General features: G+C 37.0%; 1 pseudogene; it reads left to right on the top strand.

Annotated features, from left to right (window-relative positions):
• The first annotated feature begins 7,031 nt into the window (after positions 1 to 7,031).
• LOC119519013 lies at positions 7,032 to 7,820 on the top strand (annotated as a pseudogene).
• The last annotated feature ends 1,670 nt before the right edge of the window (positions 7,821 to 9,490 follow it).

Below are 9,490 nucleotides of genomic sequence, written 5' to 3'. Positions count from 1 at the left end.
TAAGGCCCCCAAAGTCACCGAACTGAGCCATAATGGTCTTTTCAACAAATGGGGCTGGGAGAGTTGGATATCCATATCCAAAAGAATGAAAGAGGACCCCTACCTCACCCCCTACACAAAAATTAACTCAAAATGGACCAAAGATCTCAATATAAAAGAAAGTACCATAAAACTCCTAGAGGATAATGTAGGAAAACATCTTCAAGACCTTGTATTAGGAGGCCACTTCCTAGACTTTACACCCAAAGCACAAGCAACAAAAGAGAAAATAGATAAATGGGAACTCCTCAAGCTTAGAAGTTTCTGCACCTCAAAGGAATTTCTCAAAAAGGTAAAGAGGCAGCCAACTCAATGGGAAAAAATTTTTGGAAACCATGTATCTGACAAAAGACTGATATCTTGCATATACAAAGAAATCCTACAACTCAATGACAATAGTACAGACAGCCCAATTATAAAATGGGCAAAAGATATGAAAAGACAGTTCTCTGAAGAGGAAATACAAATGACCAAGAAACACATGAAAAAATGTTCAGCTTCACTAGCTATTAGAGAGATGCAAATTAAGACCACAATGAGATACCATCTAACACCGGTTAGAATGGCTGCCATTAAACAAACAGGAAACTACAAATGCTGGAGGGGATGTGGAGAAATTGGAACTCTTATTCATTGTTGGTGGGACTGTATAATGGTTCAGCCACTCTGGAAGTCAGTCTGGCAGTTCCTTAGAAAACTAGATATAGAGCTACCATTCGATCCAGCGATTGCACTCCTCGGTATATACCCGGAAGATCGGAAAGCAGTGACACGAACAGATATCTGCACGCCAATGTTCATAGCAGCATTATTCACAATTGCCAAGAGATGGAAACAACCCAAATGTCCTTCAACAGATGAGTGGATAAATAAAATGTGGTATATACACACGATGGAATACTACGCGGCAGTAAGAAGGAACGATCTGGTGAAACATATGACAACATGGATGAACCTTGAAGACATAATGCTGAGCGAAATAAGCCAGGCACAAAAAGAGAAATATTATATGCTACCACTAATGTGAACTTTGAAAAATGTAAAACAAATGGTTTATAATGTAGAATGTAGGGGAACTAGCAGTAGAGAGCAATTAAGGAAGGGGGAACAATAATCCAGGAAGAACAGATAAGCTATTTAACGTTCTGGGGATGCCCAGAAATGACTATGGTCTGTTAATTTCTGATGGTTGTAGTAGGAACAAGTTCACTGAAATGTTGCTATATTATGTAACTTTCTTGGGGTAAAGTAGGAACATGTTGGAAGTTAAGCAGTTATCTTAGGTTAGTTGTCTTTTTCTTACTCCCTTGCTATGGTCTCTTTGAAATACTCTTTTATTGTATGTTTGTTTTCTTTTTAACTTTTTTTTCATACAGGTGATTTGAAAAAAGAAGGGAAAGTTAAAAAAAAAAAAAAAAAAAAAAGATGTAGTGCCCCCTTGAGGAGCCTGTGGAGAATGCAGGGGTATTCGCCTACCCCACCTCCATGGTTGCTAACATGACCACAGACATAGGGGACTGGTGGTTTGATGGGTTGAGCCCTCTACCATAAGTTTTACCCTTGGGAAGACGGTTGCTGCAAAGGAGAGGCTAGGCCTCCCTATATTTGTGCCTAAGAGTCTCCTCCTGAATGCCTCTTTGTTGCTCAGATGTGGCCCTCTCTCTCTGGCTAAGCCAACTTGAAAGGTGAAATCACTGCCCTCCCCCCTACGTGGGATCAGACACCCAGGGAAGTGAATCTCCCTGGCAACGTGGAATATGACTCCCAGGGAGGAATGTAGACCTGGCACCGTGGGACGGAGAACATCTTCTTGACCAAAAGGGGGATGTGAAAGGAAATGAAATAAGCTTCAGTGGCAGAGAGATTCCAAAAGGAGCCGAGAGGTCACTCTGGTGGGCACTCTTATGCACACTTTAGACAACCCTTTTTAGGTTCTAAAGAATTGGGGTAGCTGGTGGTGGATACCTGAAACTATCAAACTACAACCCAGAACCCATGAATCTCGAAGACAGTTGTATAAAAATGTAGCTTATGAGGGGGTGACAATGGGATTGGGAAAGCCATAAGGACCAAACACCACTTTGTCTAGTTTATGGATGGATGTGTAGAAAAGTAGGGGAAGGAAACAAACAGACAAAGGTACCCAGTGTTCTTTTTTACTTCAATTGCTCTTTTTCACTCTAATTATTATTCTTGTTATTTTTGTGTGTGTGCTAATGAAGGTGTCAGGGATTGATTTAGGTGATGAATGTACAACTATGTAATGGTACTGTAAACAATCGAAAGTACAATTTGTTTTGTATGACTGCGTGGTATGTGAATATATCTCAATAAAATGATGATAAAAAAAAAAAAAAAAAAAAAAAAGAAAGTACCATAAAACTCCTAGAAGATAATGTAGGAAAACATCTTCAAGACCTTGTATTAGGAGGCCACTTCCTAGACTTTACACCCAAAGCACAAGCAACAAAAGAGAAAATAGATAAATGGGAACTCCTCAAGCTTAGAAGTTTCTGCACCTCAAAGGAATTTCTCAAAAAGGTAAAGAGGCAGCCAACTCAATGGGAAAAAATTTTTGGAAACCATGTATCTGACAAAAGACTGATATCTTGCATATACAAAGAAATCCTACAACTCAATGACAATAGTACAGACAGCCCAATTATAAAATGGGCAAAAGATATGAAAAGACAGTTCTCTGAAGAGGAAATACAAATGGCCAAGAAACACATGAAAAAATGTTCAGCTTCACTAGCTATTAGAGAGATGCAAATTAAGACCACAATGAGATACCATCTAACACCGGTTAGAATGGCTGCCATTAAACAAACAGGAAACTACAAATGCTGGAGGGGATGTGGAGAAATTGGAACTCTTATTCATTGTTGGTGGGACTGTATAATGGCTCAGCCACTCTGGAAGTCAGTCTGGCAGTTCCTTAGAAAACTAGATATAGAGCTACCATTCGATCCAGCGATTGCACTTCTCGGTATATACCCGGAAGATCGGAAAGCAGTGACACGAACAGATATCTGCACGCCAATGTTCATAGCAGCATTATTCACAATTGCCAAGAGATGGAAACAACCCAAATGTCCTTCAACAGATGAGTGGATAAATAAAATGTGGTATATACACACGATGGAATACTACGCGGCAGTAAGAAGGAACGATCTGGTGAAACATATGACAACATGGATGAACCTTGAAGACATAATGCTGAGCGAAATAAGCCAGGCACAAAAAGAGAAATATTATATGCTACCACTAATGTGAACTTTGAAAAATGTAAAACAAATGGTTTATAATGTAGAATGTAGGGGAACTAGCAGTAGAGAGCAATTAAGGAAGGGGGAACAATAATCCAAGAAGAACAGATAAGCTATTTAACGTTCTGGGGATGCCCAGAAATGACTATGGTCTGTTAATTTCTGATGGATGTAGTAGGAACAAGTTCACTGAAATGTTGCTATATTATGTAACTTTCTTGGGGTAAAGTAGGAACATGTTGGAAGTTAAGCAGTTATCTTAGGTTAGTTGTCTTTTTCTTACTCCCTTGTTATGGTCTCTTTGAAATGTTCTTTTATTGTATGTTTGTTTTCTTTTTAACTTTTTTTTTCATACAGTTGATTTAAAAAAGAAGGGAAAGTTAAAAAAAAAAAAAGAAAAAAAAGAAAAAAGACAAACAAGGAAAAAAAAAAAAAGAAGATGTATTGCCCCCTTGAGGAGCCTGTGGAGAATGCAGGGGTATTCGCCTACCCCACCTCCATGGTTGCTAACATGACCACAGACATAGGGGACTGGTGGTTTGATGGGTTGAGCCCTCTACCATAAGTTTTACCCTTGGGAAGACGTTTGCTGCAAAGGAGAGGCTAGGCCTCCCTGTATTTGTGCCTAAGAGTCTCCTCCTGAATGCCTCTTTGTTGCTCAGATGTGGCCCTCTCTCTCTGGCTAAGCCAACTTGAAAGGTGAAATCACTGCCCTCCCCCCTACGTGGGATCAGACACCCAGGGAAGTGAATCTCCCCGGCAACGTGGAATATGACTCCCGGGGAGGAATGTAGACCCGGCATCGTGGGATGGAGAACATCTTCTTGACCAAAAGGGGGATGTGAAAGGAAATGAAATAAGCTTCAGTGGCAGAGAGATTCCAAAACGAGCCGAGAGATCACTCTGGTGGGCACTCTTACGCACACTTTAGACAACCTTTTTTAGGTTCTAAAGAATTGGGGTAGCTGGTGGTGGATACCTGAAACTATTAAACTACAACCCAGAACCCATGAATCTCGAAGACAGTTGTATAAAAATGTAGCTTATGAGGGGTGACAGTGGGATTGGGAATGCCATAAGGACCAAACTCCACTTTGTCTAGTTTATGGATGGATGTGTAGAAAAGTAGGGGAAGCAAACAAACAGACAAAGGTACCCAGTGTTCTTTTTTACTTCAATTGCTCTTTTTCACTCTAATTATTATTCTTGTTATTTTTGTGTGTGTGCTAATGAAGGTGTCAGGGATTGATTTAGGTGATGAATGTACAACTATGTAATGGTACTGTAAACAATCGAAAGTACAATTTGTTTTGTATGACTGCGTGGTATGTGAATATATCTCAATAAAATGATGATAAAAAAAAAAAAAAAAAAAAAAAAAACCTAATGTGTAAGCAAAGCATATGAAATGATATTATTCAGAAGTAAATTACATCCCATATGGGAAAACACTAGAAAGACACCAAAATCTTAACACTGGCCATTGAGAAATACGAGGACTTTTTCTTCTCTACTTTTCTGCAAATTTCAAATCACTACACAGAGCATAAGTTACTTCTGTAATATAGAAATGCAATAAACAGGGAGATGAGAAATTAAAAGTACTTGGGGACTCCCCCCTACGTGGGACCCAACTCCCAGGGGTGTAAATCTCCCTGGCAATGCAGAGTATGACTCCCGGGGATGAATGTGGACCCGGCATCATGGGACTGAGAGTATCTTCTTGACCAAAACTGGGATGCAAAATGAGACAAAATAGTTTCAGTGGCTGAGAGATTCCAAATGGAGTAGAGAGGTCACTCTGGTGGACATTCTTATGCACTATATAGATAACACCTCTTAGGTTTTAATGTATTGGAATAGCTAGAAGTAAATACCTGAAACTACCAAACTCCAACCCAGCAGTCTAGACTCCTGAAGACAATTATATAATAATGTAGATTACAAGGGGTGACAGTGTGATTGTGAAGACCTTGTGGATCACACCCCCTTTATCTAGTGTATGAATGAGTGGAGGAATGGGGATAAAAACTAAAGCACAAATGGGGTGGGTTGGGGGGATGATTTGGGTGTTTTTTTTCACTTTTATTTTTTATTCTTGTTCTGGTTCTTTCTGATGTAAAGAAAATGTTCAGAGATAGATTGTGGTGATGAACGCATAACTATGTTATCATACTGTGGACAGTGGATTGTATATCATGGATGATTGTATGGTGTGTGAATGTATTTCAATAAAACTGAATTTAATTTAAAAAAAAAAAAAAAAAAAAAAACACACAGAGAGAGGGAACCACGAGAGGAAAAACCAGAAAGAAGAGGTAGCAAGTAAAGCATATTAGAAAATATTTAGATTGCAAATTTAATTTAAGTAGCATATGAGAAATGTATGCCCAGAAAGAGACTTACATGGATGACCAAGTGAAGACCTGGGTAGAACATACAAAATTCTGTTCCATTTTTACAGCACTGACATCTTTACTGTGAAGCTAATGAAGTTTGAGCTTCAAGGCCCCCAGTTGCAAGGCAAAGCCCAGGAGGGACCCTAGCAATATGTTTTGGCAAAATTTGCAAATCCAAGATATTTTAAACCATAATTAATTGAGACAGTATTTTGTTCCATTCTGACTTCTCTGTCACACTCCCATTGTGTCAGCCACCATTAGAGTGACTGCAGGCATTTTTGTTGTTTGGTTAAGAGGAAGTTGAGTTGGGAATACATTGCTTGAGGTTTATGGGATATAGTGATGTGTTTCAAAGACCCTCACATGTACAGTTAAAATATTGCTTGACTTTCCAGAAGAATGGCTTCCAGAAATTACCTTATTTCCTGCTGTACCTGTTCACCTGGCTGCATGATAAAAAGAGGCAGAGTCAGGGGTTATATCATGATATAACGAGGTTGGAAAGGTATCAAACCAAAAGCTAGTTTGCTAAAAAATTCAGATGTATCAAATTTTAAGCAGAGGATTCAGTTTCTAAAACATGTGGTCAAGATAAAATCCCTTTCTTGTAGGAATGATACAGTAGATACAGTTTTAGAAACACTATTTTTTTAAGGGAAAGCTCAAATAAACCATTTTAACTATAATTTACAAAGATGTATTGTAATGTTTTAATAAAATAAGGGAGAAATTACAAACTCCTGATGTGGCTGTACCTGAAGGGTATCTTTTGGTCTCTTTAAATTAATTTTTTTTAAATGAACGTTCACACAGAAATGGAATATTTAACAAAGGATATAAAAATGAGTGTTGAAATCAATTGAAATTATTCTGACATCAAGAAAAGAATTGAATCAAAAAATTGGGGGACTGATAGAAAAGTTTTGGTAATGGATGGTGGTAATGGTAGCACAACTTTGTGAACATTATTAACAACACTGAATTATGTATATGAATGTGGTTACAAGGGGAAATTTTAGGTTGTATACATGCTACTAGAATAAACACACACACACAACACCTTCAACAGAAACAGTGTACCCTAGGTTAAACCATGGACTGTAGTTAATAGTACAGTTATAAAAATGTGCTTTCATCAATTGTAACAAATGTACTACACATATGCAAGTTGTTAATAACAGGGTAGTATATGGAAACTCTGTATTTTATGCATGATTGTCTGTAAACCCATAACTTCTCTAGTTACAAAAATACATCACAGCGCCTCCTCTTGGGCCTGGTCTCCCTCGGTGTCTGTGCATTCCACGAGCTATCAGGAACCATGGGGAAGAGGGACAATCGAGTGGTACTGCTAAAAGTGTGACATGAAGTTACAAAAGAAATCAGAAGGTCTATATGAACCCAGTAGCAATGGCCAGATCCAGGGGTCCAATCCAGTCTTCAGGGTCAACGATACAAGATTATCTGAATCGACCAAGTCCTAACGGGGAAGAAGTGAAAGAGCAAATAGAAAACAAAAAGAAAGTCTCCAAGGCATTGGCTGAATTTGAAGAAAAAAAAAATGAATGAGAACTGGAAGAAAGAACTAGAAAAACACAGGAAGAAATTATTAAGTGGGAGTAAGAGCTCAGCCAAAAAAAGAAAAGAAAAATTCTGGTAGGTGTTCATCTTCTTCTTCATCAACCTCTGATTCTTCCAGCAGTTCTTCAGATTCTGAAGATGAAGATAAGAAACAAGGGAAAACAAGAAAGAAAAAGAACAATTCACATAGATCTTCAGAAAGCTCCATGTCAGAAACTGAATCTGACAGTAAAGATAGTTTAAAAAAGGAAAATAAGTCAAAGGATTGGATTCAACTAAGAAAGAAAAGGACAATAAAAGATTCAGGAAAAAAAAAAGAAAGAAAAGGAAAAAAAAAGAAAGATGCATCCTGAAGATAAACCTTTATCACCTGAGTCCTTGTTAGAATCAGATTATATTGAGGAGGTATGAGCAAAAAAGAAGAAAAACAGTGAAGAACAAGAAAAAGCAACAGAAAAAGAAAAAGAAGCATAAGAAACATAGGAAGAAGAAAAAGAAGGCTGCTAGTTCAAGTCCTGATTCTCCATAACATTAAGAAAAATCAGGATTCCCTTAAAGAGAAAGTGCAATGTCTAAGGAAATTTCAGCTGTGAAAACTATGACATATTTACTAAAATGCATGATTTTTCTTGTTTTTAGGCAGAGATTGGCAAAATATATAAAAAAGCATAACTCAACTATATGCTGTTTACAAGAGACTCACCTTAAATTCAAAGACAGGTGTATATTGAAAGTGAAAAGATGGAAAAGAGTATACCATGCAAAAAGTGAGCAAAAGAGAGCTGGGAAGCATAATACTATCAGATAAAGTAGACTTTACATAAAAAACTGTTATGAGGGAAAATGACTGTCACAATATACTGCTAAAGGGGTCAATTCAATATATATATATATTGAAAAAAAAAAAAGAATAAATGTGGATCCCTAAAACTCACAACAAAAATAAAAATTAATTCAAAATGTATCAAAGACTAAGCATACACACACACACACACACACACACACACACATGAAATGGCAAAGCCCCAAAATATATGAAGCAAATACCGACATATTTGAAGGGAGGATAAATAAAGGTCAACATTAACAGTATGAGACTTTAATACAGCACTTTCAGTAATGGATGAGCATCTAGACAGAAGATCAAAAAAGAAATAGAACACTTGAATGATACTCTAAACCACTAAATCTAACAGATATATAAAGAAAACTTTACCCAAAAGGAGTAGAATACATATTCTTTTACAGTGCACATGGATCATTCTTCAGGACAAACCACATGGTAGTTAACAAAACAAGTCTCAATAAACTAGAAAAATACTGAAATCATACAGTGTATATTCTCTGACCAAAATGCAATGAAGCGAGAAATCATTTACAGAGGGAGAACTGGAGGATTCACAAATATATGAAAATTAAATAGTAAAACAATTGGCACAAGGACAGATATATAGACCAATGGAATTCAATCAAGAGTTCAGAAATAAACCCTCACATCTATGGCCAATTTATTTTTGACAAGGGTGCCAAGTCCACTCAGTGGGGAACAAAAAATCTCTTCAACAAATGGTGCTGAGAAAAGTGGATATTCATATGCAGAAGAACAAATGTGGATCCCTAAAACTCACAACAAAAATAAAAATTAATTCAAAATGGATCAAAGACTAAGCATAAGAACTTAAACTATAAAACTTCTAGAAGAGAATATGGGAAAACATCTTCAGTACTTCACATTAGGGAATGGTTTCTTAGACTCTTACACCAAAAGCATGAGCTACAACAACAACAAAAATAGATAAATGGGACTTCATAAAAAAAAAAAAACTTTTGTGTATTAAAGGGCTTCATCATAAGAAAAAAAAAAAAAAAGACAACCCAGAGAATGGGAGAAAATATTTAGAAACCTCAAAGAAATTAGGGTATAATATCCAGAATACAGAAAGAAATCCTACAAGTCAGAAATAAAAAGACAAACGACACAATTAAAAATGGGCAAAAGACTTGAATAGACATTTCTTCAAAGAAGATATTTAGGTGGCCATTATGCTCATGAAAAGATGCTCAACATCATTAGCCATTAAGGAAATGCAAATCAAAACTACGAGACACCATTTCACACCAATTAGAATGGCTACTATTAAAATGGAAAATAACAAATGTTGGGAGGATGTAGAGACATGGGAATACTTGTTCCTTGTT

This window comes from Choloepus didactylus, chromosome 22, assembly GCF_015220235.1.
Source record: "Choloepus didactylus isolate mChoDid1 chromosome 22, mChoDid1.pri, whole genome shotgun sequence".
NCBI lineage: Eukaryota > Metazoa > Chordata > Mammalia > Pilosa > Megalonychidae > Choloepus > Choloepus didactylus.
This window is presented reverse-complemented; position numbering and strand designations above follow the sequence as displayed.